The sequence below is a fragment of the Dasypus novemcinctus genome, chromosome 2 (genome assembly GCF_030445035.2).
Source record: "Dasypus novemcinctus isolate mDasNov1 chromosome 2, mDasNov1.1.hap2, whole genome shotgun sequence".
In the NCBI taxonomy this organism is placed as follows: domain Eukaryota; kingdom Metazoa; phylum Chordata; class Mammalia; order Cingulata; family Dasypodidae; genus Dasypus; species Dasypus novemcinctus.
Window position 1 is genome coordinate 103,127,171 of NC_080674.1, and position 24,867 is coordinate 103,152,037.

The 24,867-nt window shown below is 34.6% G+C and overlaps 1 pseudogene; it reads left to right on the forward strand.

Moving 5' to 3' along the window:
• The first annotated feature begins 2,438 nt into the window (after positions 1-2,438).
• On the forward strand, positions 2,439-3,186 carry LOC101424302 (solute carrier family 2, facilitated glucose transporter member 3 pseudogene; annotated as a pseudogene).
• The last annotated feature ends 21,681 nt before the right edge of the window (positions 3,187-24,867 follow it).

The following is a 24,867-nucleotide window of genomic DNA, read 5'->3' on the forward strand; positions in this document are numbered from 1 at the left end:
GTCCTGGGAAGAGAGGAACCCAAGAAGCCTGAACTCTTACATATGTTGGCAACCATCTTGCTCCAACATGTGGCAACAGGCTTTGGTGCGGGAAATTACTTAAGTTTTATGTTCTGGTAACTGTAAGCTTCTACCCCAAATAAATACCCTTTATAAAAACCAACCAATTTCTAGTATTTCCATCAGCAGTCCTTTGACTGATTAAATCATAGTTGTATCTGGAGACTTAGCTAACAGTTAAGTTTGTCCTTCTTTATCTAGAATACCAAGAATGTACAGGAATATACTGCGTACTAGGGTATTCTGCTAAAATTATTCATAGCTAAATATGTTAATTTTCATCCATGGAAATTTGACGGGGGGGGGGAGCAAACTAGTTTTAATAATCACTTTTTGAATGATAATGTGACTGGTGTTACCCCAGTCTTCTAAGTATTGTGTAACTAGCTCACCTAGAAAGGTAAGTGCTTTTTGAAAAGCCATAAAGTCTAACTACGTAGCTACATCACAGGGTTTAGCTAATAACACTTTTCATTCAACCAGTTGATAAAATAATGATTTTCTTATGCTGATTGGACTAACTCCAATTTTTGCCATTCAGTGCCAAATCAGTAATGATATAGAAATGATATAGAAATGATATAGAAGATTTGAACAACACTAACCATCAACTACAATTAACTGAGATTTTTACAGTATTTCATCAAACAACTCAGAATACACATTATTTTCCAGTACACACAGGACCCTTATAATATATACCACATTCTGGAATATACAATAATTTCAGTAAATTTAAAAGTTTTCCAGTAACACAAAGTGAATTATATGACTGCAATGGAATTAAGTAAGATAAGAGAAAGTTATTTAGAAATTGCCCAAATATTTTAAACTAAATACCACAATTCTAAACAAACAGTGGATTCTCAAATCTAAAGTGTTTTGGGAAAGCATTTGAACTGAAAATAAAAAATAGAACATATCAACATATATGAGGTCAAGTGGAATGACCTCAAATTTGACCTTAGGAAACAAGAAAATGAGGAGAAAATTAAATGTAAAGCAAAAGGGAAGGAATGAAAGAAATGATTATGATTAAAACAGAAATGAAGTAAAAAACAGAGAAAACCAAAGAAATTAAAAGCTTATCCTCTGAAAAGATCAATAAAATTGACAAATCTCTAGCTATATAAAGCTCTGTATTATATTAATATAGATAATTTAGCTACTTCTTTCTATAAGAAATCAGGGAAAATACAAATTACCAATATTAGAAGTTATATACACTTGGTATCACTATATATCTTATAGACATTAAAAGGATAATGTGGGAATATTATTAACAATGTCCTGCCAATAAAACCTCAATTCAGATAAAGTGAAATAATTTGTTAAGACAAAAACTATAAAAATTCACTCTAGAATAATAGCACTATATGTATTTTTAAAAATTGAAACTGTAATTTAAAACCTTTACGCAAACAGAACTCTAGGCTCAGATGGCTTCATTTGTCAATTCTTTCAAACACTTAAGAGAGAAATAATATCAGTTGTACATAAATCTTTCAGAAAGTGTAGGGCAGGGGTACTTTCCAAATAATTTTTCAAGTTCATTATTGTAATACTGAAACCAGACATAAAATAATAATGACCAATATCACTCATGCATATGGCTGTAAAATCTCTTAAAGTTTATTAGCTTTCTTCAGTGATATATATATATATATATATATATACACACACACACACATAAATAATAATGGAAGAGATCAAGTGGAGCTTATCCCAGGAATGGAAGCCTTTTTTGACAGTTAAAAATCTGTCAATATAATTTAGCATATTAAAAAAATAAATAATGAAAACTATGTGATCATCGCAACAGATTCAGAAAAAGCATTTGACAAAATCCAAAGTTCATTTCTGATAAAAAGAAAAGAAGAAAAACCATCTGTCTTGGCCTAGATTTTGGGTGAGGAAAGAGTGTTTTTAAGAATGGATAGCTGAGTGATGCTGCTAAAAACGAGGATTGAGGTTATAAGAGCATTCCTGAGGACCAGGAGATAACTTACTATCCAGAAGGACATTTTGAAGGTTTTGTTGCCTGCAAAGATTATCTCTGAAATATCACTACTAAATCATTATTGAGGATATGAAAAGAATAAATGAGTGCCATGGGGCAGAAAATGGTATCACACCTCTGATATTCACCATCACCATTTTCACAATGTAGTTTGGCTACAACACTGGAGTGATCAATGCTCCTGAGATGATCATAAAAGGCTTTCTCAATTACACTTTGGAAAAGAAGGTAGAAAACCTTCCCTCTGAAGTGTGGCTCACATCCCTCTGGTCCTTAGCTGTGGTTGTCTTCTCTGTTGGTGGCATGATTGACTCTTTTTCCATTGAGCGCTGTCAACTGCTTTGGCAGGTGCAATCCAATGCTCACTGTCAAACTGTTGGCTCTCAGTGGTGTCTACCTTATGGGGTTTTGTAAAATAGCTGAGTCAGTTGAAATGCTGATTGAGAGCCATTGGGTTATTGGCCTCTTCTGTGGACTCTGCGTAGGTTTTGTGACTATGTTAAGTGAAACGATATCTTCTATTGCCCTATGACACTCTCAACCAACTGGGCATTGTCATTGGGATTCTAGTGGCTCAGAACTTTGGTCTGAAAAACTGTGGCCTGTGCTAGTAGGCTTCACCATCATTACGACTGTCTTGTAGAAGTGGTCCTTCCATTTTCCTCTGAAAGTCCTAAACTCTTGCTCAATAACAGAGAGAAAGAGGAGAAGGCCAAGCATGTCTTCCAGCAGCTGTAGGCCATTCAGGATGTGAGCCAGGACATCTAAGAAATGAAAGATGAGAGTGGAAGGATAGTACAAGAAAATAAAGTGTCCTGGAACTCCTTAGAGTATGCAACTACTGACAGCCCATCATCATTTCCATCATGCTCCAGCTACCTCAGCAGCTCTCTGGAATCAATGTTGTATTATTTTACTCTACAAGAATTTTCAAAGATGCAGGTGTTAAGGAGTCAATTTATGCCACTATTGATGTCAGTGTTGCCAATACAGCCTTCACTGTGAAAGGCAGGAAGCAGGATTCCACTAGGCTAGGTCTTGGAGGGATGACACTTTGTTCCATTCTCATGGCTGTTTCTCTGCCACTAAAGGGTGAATACATCTAGACTGAGATCTGAAAAATTATAGGGAAGAATACAGGAGTCCTGGAATAAGGGAAAAGTTAAGGGAGGGAAACCTAAACCAAGGGAACAACATGTGCAGAAACCCTGCAGCTAGAGAAAAAATATCAAGGTTTTGTATATATCAGTGGTTCACCACGATTTTAGTATAATATCATAGCTCAGATAATGGCAAAGAGGACACTAAATAAATCTAAGGGATACCATCCTATAGAACAAAATATGGCATAACAAGGAATGAGGACTTAGCATTGAAGGGTATGTTTAGCCTAGAAAGGGATGTGAAAAGTGATATAATAAGAACTCTATTTTAAAATGAATTAAAAGACCCTTAAATTTGATTACTAGAACATAATAGTTATAGAATCATTTGAAATACACCATATCATTCTCTTATTAGCATTAAATTCTTCAATTGATTTTCTTAGGTTTTATTGAAGTCTCCATTATTTTTCTTGCCTTCTTTAAATAATTATTTTACCTTTTATTTCCAACTTCAATGGCTTTGGCAAAACATCCTGAAAAAATTAAATAATAGTCATTAAAGAAGTATTTTTATTTTAACTTTTAATAAATACCTGATTTTTTTCACAACTAAAAAAAAGATTTGAGTGCTGTTGAATGAAAGGTATTCTTTATGATAAGGAAGATTATTTCTAGCATATTATTATTTTTTTCAATTAGAAAAGTGTTCGTAATGTTAGCAGATTTCTTTGTTCTTCAAAGTTAGTAATATTTCCCTTTGACCTATCCATGTGACATATTAATCTGTGTAAACATAAAATTCTGAGATATATAATCTAAATGACCTAGTAGATAATGTAGTATTGATTTGATTTATTCATATTTTTCTTTTAATTTTAAAATATTGTTCAGCCATCACCAATATCTATTTCCAAAATTTTTATCACTCCAAACAGAATCTTTTTACTCATGAGCCCTCTCCAGACCATTCTACTCCCAGCCATATAAAACCAACATCTCATTTACTTTCTATTGTTACAGATTTTTCTACTCTAGATATGTCATAAAATCATATCATATTTGTTCTTTTTGCCGGCTTATTTCACTTAGCATATTGTTTTCTAGGTTGATCCATGTTGTGGTACATATCGGAACTTCTTTCCTTTTTATGGTTGAATAATATTCCACGGTATGTATATACCACATTGTTTTATCTCTTCATCTGTTGATAGATAACTGGATTGTTTCCACCCTTGCCTGTGTGAATAATACTGCTATAAACATCGGCATACAAGTATCTGTTTGAGTCTCTATTTTCAAATTTTTAAGATATATACTAGTAGTGGAATTGCTGGGTTACATGGCAATTCTTTGTTTAATTTTTTCAGCAGCCACCAAACTTTTTCCATGGTGGCTGTGCCATTTTATATTGCTTGGAGCAATGTAAGAGGGCTACAGTGTTTCCATACCTTTGGTAACATTTTGTTTTGTCCTTCCCTTCCGTCCCCTCCCCTCCCCTCTCCTCCCTTTCCCTTGGTGCACAAATGCTTTTAATACTTAATGAAATCCAACTTACCTATGTTTTCTTTTGTTGCCTGTGCTTTGGTGTCATATTTAAGAAACCATTGCCACATCCAAGGTCATGAAAATTTTTCCTATGTTTTCCTTTAAGAGTGGTATAGTTTAAACTCTTAAATTTAGATATTTGATCCATTTCATGTTATTCAACATCATTCAATTTATATTACTTATTTTTATTCTTGATTTTCAGCATCAGATAATTTTTAGCTTTCTTTTTTGTATTGTTATCATTTATTCAAGAGTTGTTTCCTTATACTAAATTGTAACTGTCTCAGATTCTTATTGTAGATATACTAAACTTCATCAATCTTATCACATCTTTCCTGTCTTTTCATATCTGTCATACATCTTTTAATACCCTCTACCCCACCTCTCAAAAAGGATTTTCCATGAATGTTTAAAGATTTTATTATATATCAACACATTAATTTAACCAGTCTCCTAGTTATTGTCTTCTAAAGATTTTAAAGCAGTATTTATTCTAATTTAAATTAGTACCTCCAGCATTTCCTGAATCACTTTACTCCAGATTAATTTAGAAAAACTTGGAACTGGATTTCATTAATTGCAAAGTCTACTCTCATGGAAGTCTCTTGGTACTTTCTTCTATAGCATAAAACCACATGATATGTTTATCCATAACGCTTCACCTTCACAGGACTAGACCTTCAATTTTTATAGCCTTAGTACCATTTGACTTACAAAATTTGTTTAGCTAGGATCTTAGCAGCTATTTTTTGCTTAATGTGTCCTTTTAGATTGCCATTAAGAATTTTTAAAATCCTTAAAGAATGAAGTCACTACCTATGTAAGAATTGTTTTTTTTTTTAGCTCTGTCATGGCTTCAGTCATTTTTATATAATTTTGTCCAGCTTTTTTTATTGTTCTTAGTGAGAAATTTGGTCTGCTACAGAGTAATAATCATAATCTGAAGTATAAATCTTACATATATTGGAACATATGTGTGGGCTCTTCTTCATATGGATCTTTATCATTTAGACATATTTTGGGGTTTAACTAATGGAAAATTCAACTCTCTCTCTCTCTCTATATATATATATAGTGGCTTTAAAATCAGGGATTTGTTTTCTTCACATAACACAAAGCCTCAAATTAGTGGGATTAGTTACTCAGAAACATAAGTATTGATGTTATACTTCTTTTACTCTTTCCCTCATGACCACAAGGTGGTAGATCAACTCTGCATTCAAGACAGAACATGGAGACTTGTGAGGGAGCAGTTCCTGAAGATTTTTTCCCAGTTCTCACTGGTCATAACTGTAGCATATAAAAAATTTTAGAGAAAAGAAGCTGAGAAGTGAATTTTTATTTCTTTGCCTTATAGGGGAAAGATAGGAAGGGAACAGGAGGATTGTGCTTGAAGCAAGGGTCCCTAACCATGCAATCAAATAGTTTACCATATTTCTATTATAAATCTTTAAACTAGTACTCTTTAGTAGGCCTCCTATTACATACAGAGTTGTATGTGTGCTGTGAGGAGGGAGGTAGTTTGTCAATATTATGTGTTATATTCATAGATGATTTTACATGATAAATAACACGAGGTTATAGATACAACTGAAACTGTAATTGCAATTTATCAAAAGAATCTCAGAGACATTTTTAACAGACTTTCTTCCAATTCTGACAAATATACTGCTAGGTGAATCTAAATCTTTTTTGCCCAGTAAAAATAAGCCCATTACAGGCATTTTCCTATAGTTTAAAAAATGTTCTTTAAGAGCTGCAAAGAATATTTGCAATATCTATAAATGACATTATTTAGTGTAGTATACCACATTTTCATATTTTAAATACCACTCAATCATTAATACATTCTAGTACACGAATACATTTATATGTTTAACATAAAATGGTGTCCTCATTTTGATGAAGGATCATTCCCTAAATATTGGGAAGTATGAAAATAAAATCATTTTGACATCTGTTTGGCTTCTAACTTCAATTTCAATTTTGTTCTTAATATAGATATATCCATTAAAAGTAGAACTTAAATTTTTAAATTTAAGGCACCTCATTTTATGCATGTGTAGGGTTCTTATAATTCCATGTGGAAGGGAAAAGAGAAAACTTTTTTCTACGAATCACAGTGCAATGATTTTTAATTATGGATATTTGCAGTTAAAATGTAATAAAACTTGTTATTTTGAAGATGGAAGAATTTTTAAATCTGTATTGTCTAGATTAGAAAAGTAAAGCAGTAAGGTTTTTGCCAGTATTGGCAATAGTTTTTTCAGCTCCTCAGCTAATCACTACAATCAGGCCTCAAAACTCTTTCCAGAAAAGTACTAATGAAATATGCAAGGAATAGATGAGTCTTTCACTGTAATTAATAAGTGAGGTAACACAAGTGAAAATATAATTTAATAATCAAATTATTAGCTTTTATTCTCTTTAAATCTCATATGGACTTTTATATGGATTTATCACTTATAGATTAATTTTATTGATTTTTTTCTCCATATGGATAGATATTCTCCCCTAACAATACAAATTCTCTGAGTGAAGAACTTATTTGCTGTAGTAAGTACCAAACAGAAATGTCCTTATTTCTTTCATAAATATAGTTTTGAAGCAAATGTATTGCATGATATTTCTTAAAAATCTATGATATTTTGAAATCACTGATATGATTTTCTGCATTGGCTATTATTGAATAGTACTTCAACTAAGCACTGACTAATCAATTTTTAATAAATCAAAGAAGTATTATTATCAATTCAATATCTTAAGTTGCTCAAAGCAGCAGTATATGAAATTAATAGATGTATAATTCTCCTTTTTCAGAAATACCTTTAAACCACTAAAAAGAAAACATTTAAATAATTGCACTTGAAGAACCAAAAAACAAAGAAACAAATGAACGTTTGTGCTGTTTAACCTCTGTCCTATCAATTCTGTGTGTGCATCAATTCTGTGCCATGACCCACCTTATTTTGGCTAAGCTACTTGCTAAACACTGACCTTTAGACTGGTTGATAAACAGTTACCAAACCCAGGGCGTAGACTCCCCAGAGCTCAAACTCACATCTGAGGCTGCCAGTCACACCAACCAGCCACCTCACCCAGTGCCCATAGCTTACCCCAAATCATAAGCTAATCATTCCTACCTCCTGCAGGCCCCCAGTGCCTTTCTCTTTTTCCCACACATTTGCATTACACTAACCAATACTTGATGCTAACCAGAAATCTACTAACCTCCGTCGCTGGACCATGGTGAAGGTATGAGGCCATCTCGCTCTGCACGTGTGCTCCCCCACAAGCTGACTGCCCTTCCTGCCAAACCCTCATGGCACCCCTCTTCCTAGGACCTTCAAGTAATAAACTACCATTTCTCATGCATTATGGTCTGGGTTTCCCATTGTAATGTCCCAGAACTACCTGGACCAAATTTAAAATCCAACAAAACTAATTTGAAACACCCACATCCCCACCCCACCCCCCAAAAAAATCTTGTGAGGCAGAATTTTCTGGGTATGCACATTCTTGTATCCCAATTTTGACCTTCATATAAGCTGTGCAACCTGGAACCACATGTGAATCAGCACTATATGAAAGACTCGGCTAAATGTTTCTTCGTTCTAGAATATTTGCTTTACTTAAATTCTCCAAGTTTCAGTTTTATCATCTTTAAAAAGTGACAATTACATCACACTAGGAGTAGTTGTGAGGATTATATGAGATGAAACATAGAAAGCACTTAACACATTATTACTGAATAGGTTTTCATTAAAGGTACCGTGTTTATTCTGTTCTTATTTTTATTCTTTTTTATTACCAAACTGGAATAATTATTCTGGGTTTCTTATCTTGTTTGATAGTGTGCTTTAAAAACTAGGCTTCAAACAAATCTAAGACTTCAATCTTAACTCATATTCATATATTTAAAATAAAACTTTTGGGGCGCAGGTATAGCTCAGTGGTTGAGCACCTGCTTCTTATGTACAAGATTCTGGATTCATTTCCCCCGACCTCCTAAAAACATAAAATGTTAAAACTTTCATCAGATGTAATGAAGAAGAATAAAACAGATAATGCAGGCTTTAAAAATGTACGCATTTTATATTTCCATTTCTAGTTTTAGTACTGGAATTAAATTGATAATTTTAAGCAACTTGCTTATTTTTACTTTTCAAATGTGTACACATAGATCTAAGGTATTGTTTTAACGAGATCCATAATACTCAAGACTAGATATATTGACGTTTTGTTTACAAATTGCTATTAGTGGATATTAGATTCTTTCTAGAATTTTTATTTTGTATTTGGAAATTTTTGACTGCACAATACAATATGCCAGACTGAAAGTAATTTAAACCATGGGGACTTGTTCACCTCAACTTACTGGAAATCAGAGGTGAATGTGTTAAGCTCAGTAGTAAAATGAAGTTAGTATCTGTGGTAGGCAGGAATTTGGCTTCCATGATTTTTCCTTCCTGGTTCTATATTCTTTGAATATATTATATCATTACATGGCAAAATGGGCTTTGTGGGTGGCATTAAGATTGCCAGTGAACTATCCTTCATTTAGGGAGGTTCTTCTAGATTACCTGATGGGCCCAATATAATGGCAAGTACCCTTAAAAACAGAATAAAAAAGTAGAAGAGTAAATGAGAATGGTAGTGGGAGAGAAGGCAAAGGGGATGAGGCATCAAAAGTATTCAGCCACAAAGGGGTCCATAAACTAGGGACTGTGGTAGGCTGATTCTAGAAGCTGAGAATAATCCCCAGCTGACAGTCAGTAAGAAAATGTGCATCTGAGTTCAGTAAAGTCTTGGAACTGAATCTGCCAATAGCCTGATGAACAAAGAAGGAGATTTTTCCCTGGAACTTTGAGAAAGGATTCTGTCCCTCTGATACCTTGATTTCAGTGTTTTGGGACCAGAAGCACAGAAACCATCTGAATTTACTAGATATGTAACTGTGAGATAAAATATTTGTACTGCTTTAAGCTACTATATCTATGGTGGGAGCAATAGAAATCTAATGTATTACCCTATGTTTGATTTCTTTGATCTGCTTGGTCTTTCTTTCATAGTTGCAATATCTATAAACAGAATATTTAATAAATTTTCTTCACACTTTCTGAACTTTTGAGTTGTTTACAATTGTTCCCATTTACCCAAAATAATCTTGGTGTACTAGCAATATTTTATAGTTTTTTATTGTATATACTAGGATTATAATATCTGGAATAATTAGAGTTCATATATGTATACATTGCTCTCTAATTTCATTTTTCTTGAGAGCCAATTATGATAAGGTCATTTGTTAAACAAAGCTCTCATCTCCTTATTGAAATGCCACCTTTATGACAATACCTTCTCATATTCTTACATCTCTCTCGTAACATTTTTTTTGTCTCCCTGAATTATCTGCCTATTCCTATGTCATGTCATTTCTTTTGCATTAAAGCAGCTTTTTAGCAATTTGACACTTTGAAGTTAGCCTTTAAGTTTTTCCTAAAATAGTTTTGCAATTTACTGCCATAAAGGATTTTGAAAAACATTCTTTCCTCCCAAAGAATCAAATGGATAATTCTTGGAATTGTATTCTGTTTCATTAATTTTGGAAGAATTGATGTCTCCTTCTTATCACATTTCTTCCTACAGAATCAATATTCTTGTCACTATTAGAGATATTTTTCCTACTCCCAATTTCCACTGTTGACTGCCAACAACAGTAACCAGGAAAAAGAAAACACACACACACACTTAAGTCCACACGTGAAAATAAGGTTTTTTTCATTTTGCCTAGGATAAAAACAATTATTGGCACATATTCTATGATCTATGGGAATTGCAATGAGACTTTTCATGTTGTAGCAGTTTGGCATTGTTCATGAATTCCAAAAATGGATGATGGTTGTCAACTGGTCTGTACCCGGGAATGATTAAATTATGATTAGGGCTTTGATTGGGCCATGTCAGTAGGACATTGAGTTTCTGCCCCCTTGGTGGTCAGGGACTCACAAAGAAACCACACTGCAGAGAATGGAGGTTGGAGTGTTGAGCTGGAGCCTGGGAAGTATGTATGCAGAGGAGGAGAGCAGTTGAGCTCAGAGAGAATCAACCCCAGGGAGAGAGACCAAGCTGGTTGCCTGATAATCTACAGTTGGTCTTGTGGAGAGAAGCAAAGTGGGAGGCAGGGCAAGATGGCTTCTGAGTAAGTACACAGTCGTCATCTCTCTTACAAAAGACCAGCTGTGTGGTCACGGAGTCCTACCCGAGCAGGCTGTTTTGGGAATCTGGCAGGTGGGAGGTGTTGAGGTGTCTGGACATCCATCTGGTGAGACTGCAGCAGAATTGGTGCTTCCTCAAGGTAGAACTGAGGGTTTCTAACACTGAACTCGGAAGTCATGGGAAGGTAAAGCGCTCCCCCCCCTAGGGCTAAGATCCATGGCATTCACTGAGAACTGTGAGTCGTGGGGTGGAGTTTCCAAGCCCCATGTCCCCCAAACGCATGAACCCTAAGCCTGTGTCCCTTGAACCCCCATGGCCCATGCTAAATACTCTGAATCCACATTCTCCCAGACCTCTGTTTCCTGAGCCCAGCACTCCCAGAAATCTGGCATTGCCCTGCCTGTCCAGATGCAGACTAACTCCAGAAGTGGGAGAGTTTAGGTGGGAGGTGCAGAGAGGCCAAAGAGTGCAGGTTCAATTTTCTGGTTCCCCCCTTTTTATTGAGTTGGAAGAAGATATTAGCTGACTTGGGGAGAGCCTAGAAATAGAGAAGAGGCAAATCTGGTGAGACAGCCCAATTTACCTAAATGCCCTGGGATAGGAAACTTGGTCTGGAAGAAGGTCAGAAAATTAACGAGCCCCTTGTAGCACACCTAAGGGAGAGGGACAGTAGGATGTGCTTTACAGGCTTCCACTAGCATATTTAGGGTTCCTGGCAAGGGATGGTTGCTCTATCGAGAAATTAAGACTCATTATTTTCTCAGGTGAGTTGGTTCACCAGGGACCTGTTTGAATTTCCTACAGGAGTCCTCATGCAGCTTTCCTGCTGCCTTGGGAGAGAAGGAAGTGAGGAAGGGAGAAAGAGGGAAGGCCAGACTCCTAAGCAGTTTATTCAGTTGCAAAGAGGATTCTTTGCCTGAGGCCTTGTCTGGTGTTTTTTGTTGCTCTGTTTTCTTGTTTTGTTCTTCCTCTTTATCACCCCCCCACCACCACCACCCTTTTTTTTCTTTTTCTTTTTTCTCCCCTCTCTCTCCTTTTTCTTTTTTTCTCTTTCTTTCTCGCTTTTTTCCCCTTTTTTCTTTTTTTTATATTAGTGCTGCAGGCAACATTTCTTATTTGCTGTGTTTCCTCTTCTGCAATTCCTCTTTTCTGTGTGTACTGATTTTGGCTACCAACACTATCCCCTTTCCTTTACATCATTCTCTCCTCCATCACTTATTGTTTCTCTTAATTTCCACCTGTCTCTGTTTAGCCCCCAATATTTCTGACTTTTTATCTCTAATACCTCTAATCTGTTTTCTATCATTTATTCACTCTTCATGCTATTGTCCTCTCTTTTCTTTTTCCCTCTCTCCTGATCACACTGACCTTTTAAATCATAGTATATTCCTCCCCATATTCAGTTTAATATCTCATTATAGGTACTCCACTTTTTATGGTTATAACTATATACAGCTTCCACGAGTACTATATCCATTCTCCTAGATCTCATATGGTTCTTCTGCTAACACTCACTATCAATACTACTGTTATATTTTTCTTTTCTTACCCCTTCTGCATTCTCTGTACCTAATATTTTCCTTCAAGGGAACCTAGCCAACAACAAGGAAATAGAATAAGAAGAAAAAAGTGACAAAGAAAAGACTTAACACACACACAAAAACAACAACTAATTAAACCCCAAGGTTAGAATAAGAAGATAATCAACAGAATAAACCCAACAAGATAAAATAATGACCAGACAGCAATAAAAATCTACAGACCATACCAATAATCAGGAAAACAAGGCCCAATACAATGAACAAACTGAAAACCAGGAAGAGAAGTGGAACACCGAACAAGTAATTAAAGTTCTCAAAATATGTATCATGGACCAATTCAATGAAGTGAAGGAAGAGGTTAAGCATATTAAGAAAACATTTGGAATGCACACAAAGGAAATTGTGATCATTCACAAAAGGATCACAGAGATGATGGGGATCAATAGCACAATCCAAGAAATAAAAATCCACTCTCAGCAAATAACAGCAGATTTGAAGAGGCAGAGGAAAGAATTAGTGATGTGGAAGTCAGTACATCTGAAATCAAACAGATAGTAGAATTAATCAATAAAAAGATAGAAAAAATCCAGCAGGGACTTAGGGACCCGAGTGACAATGTAAAACACACAAACATACACATTATAGGCATTCCAGAAGGAGAAGAGAAGGGAAAGGGGACAGAAGGGGTGTTGGAGGAAATAATGACTGAAAACGTCCCAAACCTATTGAGGGACATGGATGTACATGTCCAGGAAGCACAACGCACCCCAAACACCCAAAAGGCCTACCCCAAGACATATACTTGTCAAATTATCCAATGCTCAAAACAAAGAGAAAATCCTAAAAGCAGCAAGAGAAAAGAGAACCATCACATACAAGGGAGGCTCAATAAGATTAAGTGCTGATTTCTCACCTGAAACCATAGAGGCAAGAAGGCAGTGGTATGACAAATTCAGGGTACTAAAGGAAAAGAATTTCTAACCAAGAATAGTCTATCCAGAAAAACTAGCATTCAAAAATGATGGAGAGTTCAAAATAGTCACAGATAAACAGAAACTAAGAGTATGCCAACAAGAAACCTGCCCTTCAAGAAATACTAAACGGAGTTCTGCAGGAAGAAAGAAAAAAATAGGAGACAGAGTTGGAGGAGAGTGTAAGAGCAACTAAAAAGACAAAAAGAGAAAAAAAATCAAACAATGTAAGACAAACACAAATCCAAAGAAAATATGGCTAATATAAGTAATTCCTTGAAAGGAATAACACTAAATGTCAATGGATTAAACTCACCTGCTAAGAGACACAGATTGGAAGATTGGATAAGGAAATATGACCCATCTATATGTTGTCTACAAGAAACTCATCTTAGACCCAGGGGTTCAAAGAGGTTGAAAATGAATGGCTGGAAAACAATGTTACAAGCAAACAATAACCAAAAAAGGGCAGGAGTAGCTATATTAATAACAGACAAAATAGACTTTAAATGCAAAATGTGAGAGACAAAGATTAACACTACATATTAGTGAAAGGGATAATTTTTCAAGAAGAATGAGCAATCATAAATATTTATGCTCCTAACAAGGGCACCTCCAAATATGTGAGGCAAACACTGGAAAAACTAAGTGAAAGAATAGATGCCTCTACAATTGTAGTGGGGGACTTTAATACACCACTATCAACTTTGGACAGAACATCTCAAAAGAGAATCAATAAAGAAACAAAAACTTTGAACAGTATATTAGAGGAGTTGGACGAAATAGACATATACAGAACATTACACCCAAATACAGCATGATATATAATTTTCTCAAGTGCACATGGATCATTCTCCAAGACAGACCATATGCTAGGCCACAAAGAAAGTCTCAAGGAATTCAGAAAGATTGAAATAATACAAAATAACTTCTCTGGCCACAGTGGAGTGAAGCTGGAAATCTGCAAGGGCCAGAGGCCCAGATTTCACAACAAGAGATGGAAATTAAACAGCACACTCTTAGAGAAACAGTGGATCAGGGAGGAAATCTCAAAAGAAATTAATAACTACCTTGAAACTAATGAAAATGATAACACAACATACCAAAACTTATGGGATGCAGCAAAAGCAGTACTGAGAGGGAAATTTATAGCCATAAAATCATACATAAAAAAGAATAAAGAGCTAAAATTGAAGAACTAACTGCATACTTGGAGGAATTAGGAAAAAACAACAAAGTAACCACAAAGGAAGAAGAAAGAAAGAAAGAACAAAGATAAGAGCAGAACTAAATAAAATAGAAAATAAGAAAGCACTTGAAAAGATAAACAAAACCAAGAGCTGGTTCTTTGAGAAGATCAATAAAATTGACAAACCCTTAGCTAGACTAACAAAGAAAAAAAAAAAGAGAGAGAAGATGCAAATACACAAAGTAAGAAATGAGAAAGAAGATATCACCACTGACTCCACAGAAATAAAGACTGTCATAAGAGGATACTTTGATAAACTATATTCCAACAAGAAGGACAATTTAGAGGAAATGAACAAATTCCTAAAATCACATAAGCTGCCTCTATTGACGAAAGAAGAAATTGATGATCTCACCAAACCAATTACAAGTAAAGAGCAAGAATTAATCATTATAAACCTCCCAACTAAGAAGAGCCCTGGGCCAGATGGCTTCACAGGTGAATTCTACAAAACATTCCAGAAAGAACAAATGCCAGTCTTGCTGAAACTCTTCCAAAAAATCAAAACAGAAGGAACATTACCTAACTCATTCTATGATGCCAACATTACCCTAGTACCAAAGCCAAACAAAGACACCACAAGAAAGGAAATTTAAGGACCAATTTCTCTAATGAACCTAGATACAAAAATCCTCAACAAAATACTTGCTAATCATATTCAACAACACATTAAACAAATTATACACCATGACCAAGTGGGATTCATTCTGGGTATGCAAGGATGGTTCAACATAAGAAAATTAATCAATGTAATACACCATATGAACAGATTGAAGGGAAAAAAATCACATGATCATATCTATAGATGCAGATAAAGCATTTGACAAAATACGGCACCCTTTCTTGATAAAAACACTGCAAAAGATTGGAATACAAGGAAATTTTCTGAACATGATTAAGGGTATGTACGAAAAACCCACAGCCAACATCATTTACAGTGGTGAAATCCTAAAATCTTTCCATCTATGATCAGGAACAAGACAAGGATACCCGCTATCACCCCTTCTATTTAACATTGTCTTAGAAGTACTTGCTCAAGCACTAAGGCAAGAAACAGATATAAAAGGCATCCAAATTGGAAAGGAAGAAGTCAAAATTTCACTATTTGCAGATGACATGATCCTATATATAGAAATCCCTGAGAAGTCTACAAGAAAGCTTCTAGAACTCATGAATGGGTTCAGTACAGTTGCAGGTTATAAGATCAATGCACAAAAGTCAGTAGCATTTCTGTACACCAATAATGAAACAATCTCAGGAGGAAATCAAGAAACAAATACCATTTACAATAGTAAATTAAAAAATCAAATAACTAGGAATAAATTTAACTAAATTTGTAAAAAATTATACACAGAAAACTACACAAAACTGTTCAAAGAAATCAAAGAAGACAAATAAATGGAAGAATATTCCCTGTTCATGGATAGGAAGACTCAATATTAGTAAGATGTCTATCCTACCAAAATTGACCTACACATTCAGTGCAATCCCAATAAAAATCAACACATCATTCTTTAATGAACTAGAAAAACTAGCTATGAAATTTATTTGGAAAGGAAAGAGGCCCTGAATAGCCATAGACATATTGAAAAAGAAAAATGAAATTGGAGGAAACACGCTACCTAACTTCAAAGCATACTACAAAGCTACAGTAGTGAAAACAGCATGGTATTGGCACAAGGATAGACACACTGACCAATGGAACCGAATTGAGAGTTCTGATATAGATCCTCATATATACAGTCATATAATATTCTATAAGGTCACCAAACCCTCTCAACTGGGAGAGAATGACCTCTTCAACAAATGGTGTCTGGAGAGCTGGATATCCATATATAAAAGATTAAGAGGATTACCAACTCACACCTTATACAAAAATCAACTGAAGATGGATCAGAGACCTCAATATAAGAGCTAAGACCATAAAGACTTTGGAAAGCAATGTTGGGAACCATCTACAGGATCTTGTAATAGGAAATGGCTTCATGAACTTCACACCCAAGCATGAGCAGCAAAAGAACAAATAGATAAATGGGACTTCTTCAAAATTAAAGCCTTCTGTACCTCAAAGGAGTTTGTCATGAAAGTGAAAAGACAACCTACACAATGGGAGAAAATATTTGATAACCATATATCTGATAGGAGACATATCCTGCATGTATAAGGAACTTCTATATCTTGAAAATAAAAAGACAAACAACCCATTTTAAAAATGGGGAAAAGATTTAAACAGACACTTCTCCAAAGAAGAAGTACAAATGGCTAAAAAGCAAATGAAAAAATGCTCCAAATCTCTAGCTATTAGGGAAGTGCAAATCAAAACTACAATGAGATACCATCTTACTCCCAGAAGACTGGCAGCTATCAAATAAACAGAAGACTACAAGTGCTGGAGAGGATGTGGAGGAATGGGAACACTCATCCACTGCTGGTGGGAATGCAGAAGGATCCAGCCATTCTGGAGGACAGTTTGGCAGTTTCTCAAAAAACTAGTTATAAATTTGCCTTATGACCTAGCAACTCCATTGCTGGGTATATACCCAGTAGAACTAAAAACAAGGACACAAACTGATATATGCACACCAATGTTCATAGCAGCATTGTTTACTATTGCTAAAAGTTGGAATCAACCCAAATGCCAGCAACAGTTAAATGGATAAATAAAATGTGGCATGTACATACAATGGAATACTACTCAGTTTTAAGAACGAATACACTACAAACACATGTGAGAGCCTTATGTTGAGTGAAGCAACCCAGGCATTGAAGGGCAAATACTACATGACCTCAATGATATGAAATAAGTAAACCAACTTGCCTCAGAGAGCTAGAGACTGGATGATAGGCTTAAATCAATTAGGGGGGTAGAGGAAAGTTGCAAGCTGACACCTACCTGGATGAAATCTATGATAAGCTGGAGGGTAAGTATATGTACAGGGAAGGGATAAAATGGAGGCATAGGGATACCTTTGGGTGGGGCTTTGCGGGCTTGAGGAGGCCTAGGGATGGGAGGATGGGTAATTGCGGGGAGCGTGGGGGAACATATGAACATAGGAGATTGTCGGGTATGTGGTTGAGAGTATATTATTGAAAAACTTTTTCAAAAATATAATAAGGAAGTTTACCTGTTTAAGATGCTTAAAGGGGAGAATCCGACACAGGGCAGGCTTCTAGGGAGTGTGTGAGTGCTCATTTTGTCATAGTGGGTTATATCATTGGATGGAGACCCATACAATGAAAGTGAAGGTATACCCACATCCTGGGGAGGACTGATGTTCTCAAATAGAGGGAATTATATCTCTTGAGAGAAATGGTGGCTCCCAATGCGTTAGGGCAGTTGAGCATGTCAAGCCCTCAACGTTGTTGCAAGTATCTCTGAACATGGCCCTTCAAGCAATGAAGAGTGACTGTCACTGTGGGCCCTGAGGGGAGTGGGAAAGAGGTATTGAATAGGTGGAATCAGTGTAACTGTGAGGCAATGGAAGTGTTCCACAAGATTATGCAAGGAGGGATATAGGACATGTTAAATTACACCAAAAATGTATAGGGGCCTATAGGCTGAAATGTAAATCATAATTTAAAACATAAGATAACTAAAAATTTAGAAAATTGTATAGTCTAAAATATAGACCACAATGCAAACCCAAGTGTAACCTTGTTTGAAAGCTATTGTCTCAATATCTGTACATCAGTTGTAGTAAATATACTATGAACATGTAAAAAGATTATTGCTGGGAAAGGGATAAAGTGTCTGATGTTGAATATGTGGGAGTACTGTATATTGTATATATGAATTACTGTGGTCTAAAACTTTTGTGAAAACAAGCTTAATAACTAGAAAAAAAGAAAAAGAAAAAAAGAGAGAAGCAAAGCATAAAGAGCCTCATAGTCTACAGCTGACCTTTTGGAGAAAACAGAGGAAGTAAGCCTGGAGAGAAATGGAGCCCCAGGAAGAAAGGAGCCCAGGAAGCCTGAACCCTGGCAGGTGTCGGCGGCCATCTTCCTTCAACACATCACAATAGATTGGGTGAGGGAAGTAACTTATGCTTTATGATCTAGTAACTGTAAGCTTCTACCCCAAATAAATACCTTTTATTAAAAAATACAAATTTCTGGTACTTTACATCAGCACCCCTTTGGCTGACTAATACACATGTACATACAGCTAAGGCAATTCCATTAACTAATTTCATTCTAGGGAAAGATTATTTCTACCTAGATGGAGAAGATTACTATACATCACTCATGCACATCCTCAGCAGGAAACTTTTCACTCTTCCATGTCCAAGTTTGACTCCAGACAAATGTTCTGACTGATCTTACTAAAGTCATCTATTCACTGTTACATTACGAACAGATTAATATGGTATAGAGATGGGTCTGTGAAGTTGCTTTGAATTTTCCTGTCCATTATATTAATCTATTTTATAATATCCATTTTGGAGTTAGGTCAAGATGTCAATTGCTAAAATTTTAGGCTCAGGGCAGCATAAAAAAAAAAACAACATTCTTTAGTTTTCTGAAATCCAGTGAAATCTAGATCTTTTTTTAATTCTCCCCAGTAACTCACATGGTAACAGTTTACTAGAAAAGTAAATCTAGAACTCTACAAAATAAACAAATACATAGATACATAGACAATAGCATTTTATCTTTGTATATAAAGGAATTAAGATCAAATTACATTTCTTTCCATATTTTTCATGACATTATCATGTGCCATTTCCTAGAATTCCTTGTTCTGTGTATATAGTAAAGACTGAAAAGGTAGGAAAAGAGAGAAAGAGAGAGAGAGAGAGAGAGGAGGAGGAGGAGGAGGAGGAGATACAGAAAGTAGTGAAAGAATTATAATGAATTAAAACTTTTCATGTTTGTACTTAGAGAGTTTTAACATTATTTTAAGCTTTAAAATTAAAAAAAATGAATTTTTTAAATTCATTCTAGGTTTCTCTGCTAACCAGCAGAAACAAAAATTGAGATCAATTTACCTCAGTTTATAATATCCAAGTGGGTTATAATTTATGAAACTAAATTGCATAAGAAAAAAATGTGATTTTGAACAGTCAAGATAGTCTTATTGGCATAGAATTGGAGTGGCATTTGAAAGTCTATATGAACATATTTTGTGGCAAAGCTTCTCTTTTTAATACAAGTGTCATGATGAGAGCATGAAAAAAATAAATCTGGTATATAAAACTGTAACAAAAATGCTTCCTAAGAATCTGAAGAAAATAGAATAGAACTGAATGAAAATAAAAATGTATAAACAGGTGTGTAATAAATGTTATGTTTACTTGCTATAAAGTCATAACTAAAAAATGATAAAAGATAATCTGTACAATGAAATTGTTGTAGAAACACTTTTGATATGGATTTTAGGTGAAGTTAGAAGTAAAAGAACAATTTTAAACAGTATACCCTTGGAATTCAATTTAAAATAAAATAGAAATTTTGCTATGCTTAAATCCATTTTTATAATTTCTTTAATGTTATAATTTTATAATTATAGATAATGAATAAAAAGTGGCAGAATGGGGCAAATATATATAGTTTATTTGTAGGTGTGTCTTTTATTGACTTATATATAAGAAAGTATAATGGAAAAGATTTGAGATGAATACCAATAGGGAATAAAAATGTCAAGATTCTTGATCGATATATTATTAAAGTATACTAAGTCATTCACAGAGTCTTGGGGAAGGCCAAAGAGTAGGAATAATGCCCAACCATACACTTTAGCACTAATGGAACCTGGGTTTGAATACCAGCATTTCATTCATTTCTTTTAAACCCAAATCTTTATAGGTACATATAATGGAAGAAACCTAGGTCATGAACCTGTGCCTGAGATACAAATGATTCTGCGATTATAGGTTTCCTGGCCTCTATAATAGAAAAGCAAAGCACAAAATGTAAAGAATTACAATAATATTCAAAAGGTTAGGCAGCCACAAATAATAAATATACACTATCAGATCATGTTAAAGTTCGTGTACCAAAACTGCTTTTTTTTAAAATTAGAGAATTGTGTTTATGAAACAATCACGCATATAATATAGGATTCCCAAACACCACCCTATTATTAATACCCTACTTTGATGTGGAACATGATGAAAACACATTTTTAATAATTGTACCATTAACCAGAGTCCATGGTTTAACTTAGGGTTCACTGTATGAGTAGTGTACCTCTCTGGATTATAAAATTTTTATTCTATTACATATATACAATCTGCACTTTCCCCTTCTAATCACAGCCAGACACGTATCAGTGCTCCTAATCATATTCACGATGCTCTGCCACCATCACCTAAACACTTCTATCATTCCGAATAGGACCCCTGTTCATTTCAAGTACACAGAATGTCGTGCCATTTATTTAGGTCTTTCATTTCTTTTAGCAATGATCTGTGGTTTGCTATAAACATGTCCTTTACATCTTAGGTTAAATATACTTCTAGATATTTAGTTCTTCTAGTTGCTATTGTGAATGAAGTTATTTCCTTGATTTCTCCTTCTGATTTTTCATTGCTTGTATATATAAACACTACTGATTTGGGAGTGTTGAGCTTGTACCCCACCACTTTGCTGAATTAATTTGTTAGCACTAGGAGCTTTGTTGTGGATATTTCAGGATTTTCTGTATATAGAATCATGGTATGTGCAAATAGAGTAAGTTTTACTTCTTCCTTTTCAATTGGGATGCATTTTATTTCTTTACCTTGCCTAATTGCTGGGCCAAGAACTTCCAGTATGATGTTGAATGAGAGTGGTGACAGTATGCATTCTTGTTTTATTTCTGATCTCATAGGGAAAACTTTTAGTCTTTCAACATCTTAAAATGTTAGCTGTGGGCTTTTCACATGTGCCTTTTGTCATGTTGAGGACATTTCTTTCTATTCCAACTGTTCTAAATATTTTTATGAAGAAGGTGTACTAGAATTTGTCAAGTGCCTTTTCTGCATAAATTGAGATGATCATGTGTTTGTTCCCCCTTCATTGTGCTAATGTTGTGTATTGCATTAATTTATTTTCTTACGTTGAACCAACCTTACATACCAGTTGACATTGGTATATAAATCTTTTAATATGCTGTTGGATTTGGTTTGTTAATATTTTGTTTAAAATTTCTGCATCTATATTCATAAGAGATACTACTCTGTAGTTTTCTTTTGTTGTGGCAATCTGGCTTTGGTGTGAGGGGAATGTTGGTCTCTTAGAATAAATTAGGGAGTGTTCCTTCCTCTTCAGTTTTTTGGAAGAGTTTGAACAGAATTGGACTTAAGTCTTCTTGGAATGTTTGGTAGAATTCCCCTGTGAAACCATCTGGTGGTAGGCTTTTCTTTGTTGGGAGACTTTTGATGATCAATTCAATTTCTTTACTAGTAATTGGTTTGTTGAGATCTTCAATTTCTTCTTGAGTTAATGTAGATAGTTCGTGTGTTTCTAAGAATGTGTTCATTTCATCTAGGATATTTAATTTGTTGATGTATAGTTGTTCATAGTATCCTCTTATAATTCTTTTTATCAAGCAGTGTCATTAGTAATGTCTCCCTTTTCCATTTCTGATATTCATTTTTTCTATCCTCTTTCTTTTATCTTCATCATTCCAGCTAATGGTATATCAGTTTTATTGATCTTTTCAAAGAACCAACTTTTGGTTTTGTTGATTATCTCTACTGTTTGTTTTGTTTTTTTTTTCTATTTGATTTATCTGCATTCTAATTTTTTATTCTCTTCTTTCTACTCACTTTGTATTTAGTTTGTTCTTCTTTTTTGGCCTTTACAGTTTTGAGGTTAGATCTCTGATTTGAATTGTTTCTTCTTTTTTAATGTACACATTTACAGCTATAAATTTCCCTCTCATCCCGGCCTTTCCTATATCCCATAAGTTCGGGGATTTTGTATTTTTACTTTCATTCACCTTAAGATATTCCACAGTAGTGCTTGTGGTTTCCTCTTTAACCCATTGGTTGTTTAAGGGTATGTTATTTGCTTTCCATGCATCTGTGAGTTTTCCATTTCTACCTCTGTTGTTGATTTTCTAGCTTCATTCCATTGTGGTCATAGAATATACATCGTACGTGATTTCAGTATTTTTTAATTTACTGAGACTTGTTTTGTGACCTAACATATAGCCTATCCTGGAGAATTATCCACGTGCATTCAAGAATAATACGCATTCTGTTTTGGTTGGGTGCAGTGTTCTCTGTATGTCTGTAAGGTCTAGTTAGTTTACAGCATCATTCACGTCATGTATTTCCTTATTGATCTTCTGATTAAATGCTCTATTATAGAAATTGTTGAAATAAAGTCTCCTACCATTAATGTAGAATCATCAATTTCTCCCTTCAGATCTGATATTATTTGCTTCATGTATTTTGGGGTTCTGCTGTTAGGAATATATATATACACACACACACACACATATATATATATATATATATATATATATATATTTATAATTGTTACATTTTCCGGTTGAGTTTTGTCCCCTTTATCTGTATATAATGACTGTCTTTGTCCCTTATAACTGCTTTTAACTTAAACTCGATTTTATCTGATATTAGTATAGCTACCCCTACCCTCTTTTGGTTGCTACTTGCATAGTATATTTTTTCCATCCTTTCCATTTCCACCTACTTGTATATTTGAAGTTAAGGTAAATCTCTTGCAGACAGCATATAGTTGGGCTATTTTTTATTTTATCCCTTCTGCCATTCTTTGCCTTTTGACTGGACAGTTTAATCCATTTGCACTTAAAATCATTACCGATAATGCAGTATTTTGCTATATACCCTTTGCATCTTACAACTTTTCTATCCATCGATTCCTCCATTAATACCTTCTTTTGTTATTATTTGACATTTTTGGGTTGTACCTTATTGAGTTTCTTTTCTTTTGTATATGGATATATTTTTCATCTATTTTCCCTGTGAGTACCATGCAGTTAAAATGTAAAATACTAAATATATAGCAATACTTTCCCTTTATCTGTCTCCACACTTTTTAAAAATGTAATATTTCATATATTTGTAAATTGCATGTCCAAAACAAAAGATTTATCATGACTTTTTATGCATTTGAATTTTAACATCTGTAGGAAGTAAGAAGTGGAGTTACATGACATACAATATGCTATAATTATAAGACTGTCATTTATAATTACCAAAATGGTTACCTTTACCACAGATCTTTATTTCTTCATGCCACTTTGAACCTCTGTCTAATGTTCTTTTCTTATAATCTGAAGAATTCCCTTTAGCTTGTTGGGCAGTTCTAGTAATGATGAACTTTCTCAACTTTTGTTCATCTGGGAATATCTTAATATCCTCCTCATTTTTGAAAAAAAAGTCTCACCAGATATAAAATTCATGGTTGGCAGTTGTTTTCTTTCAGCACTTTAAGTATTTCATCCACAGCTTTCTTGCTTCTGTGCTTTCTGATGTGAAATTGGCAATCAATTTAATTGGAACTCCCTTGTTGGTAACACGTTATTTTACTCTTGCAGCTTTCAGAACTCTCTCTTTGTCCATTGCATTTGATAGTGTGATCAATATATGATGGGGTGTATTGTCCTTCATCTTTATTGTTTGGTGTATTTCTTGGACGTGCATATTCATGTCTTTTGCTAAGTCTGGCAAGTTCTCTGTCATTATTTCTTTGAATATGCTTTTGCGCGTTTCTCTCTTTCTTCCCCTGGAACTTGCATATAGCCATTATCCGTGGACTTGATGATGTCCCAGAGGTTTCTTGGACTATTTTTGCTTTTTATAATTCTTTCTTCTTTCTGCTCCTCAGCCTGGCTCATTTCAATTGTATTATCTTTGGATTTAATTATCCTTTCTTTTCCTTTCTTGAAATACTCCCTGGATATTTTTCATTTCAGTTATTGTGGTTTTCAACACCAATAGTTATGTTTGATTCTTTTTAAATATTTCTTTATCTTTACTAAGAGTCTCATGTTCATTCATTGTTTTTCCTGATATCCTTTAGACATTTCTCTGTAGTTTCCTTCATCCCCTTGAACATTTTTAAGACTTTTTAAAAAGTCTTTGTTCATTATGTCCACATTCTCATCTTCTTCATTGGTGTTTTCTGGGTTTTTGTTCTCTTCCTGTGGGTGGGCCACCAGTTCCTGTTTCTTTGATTGTCT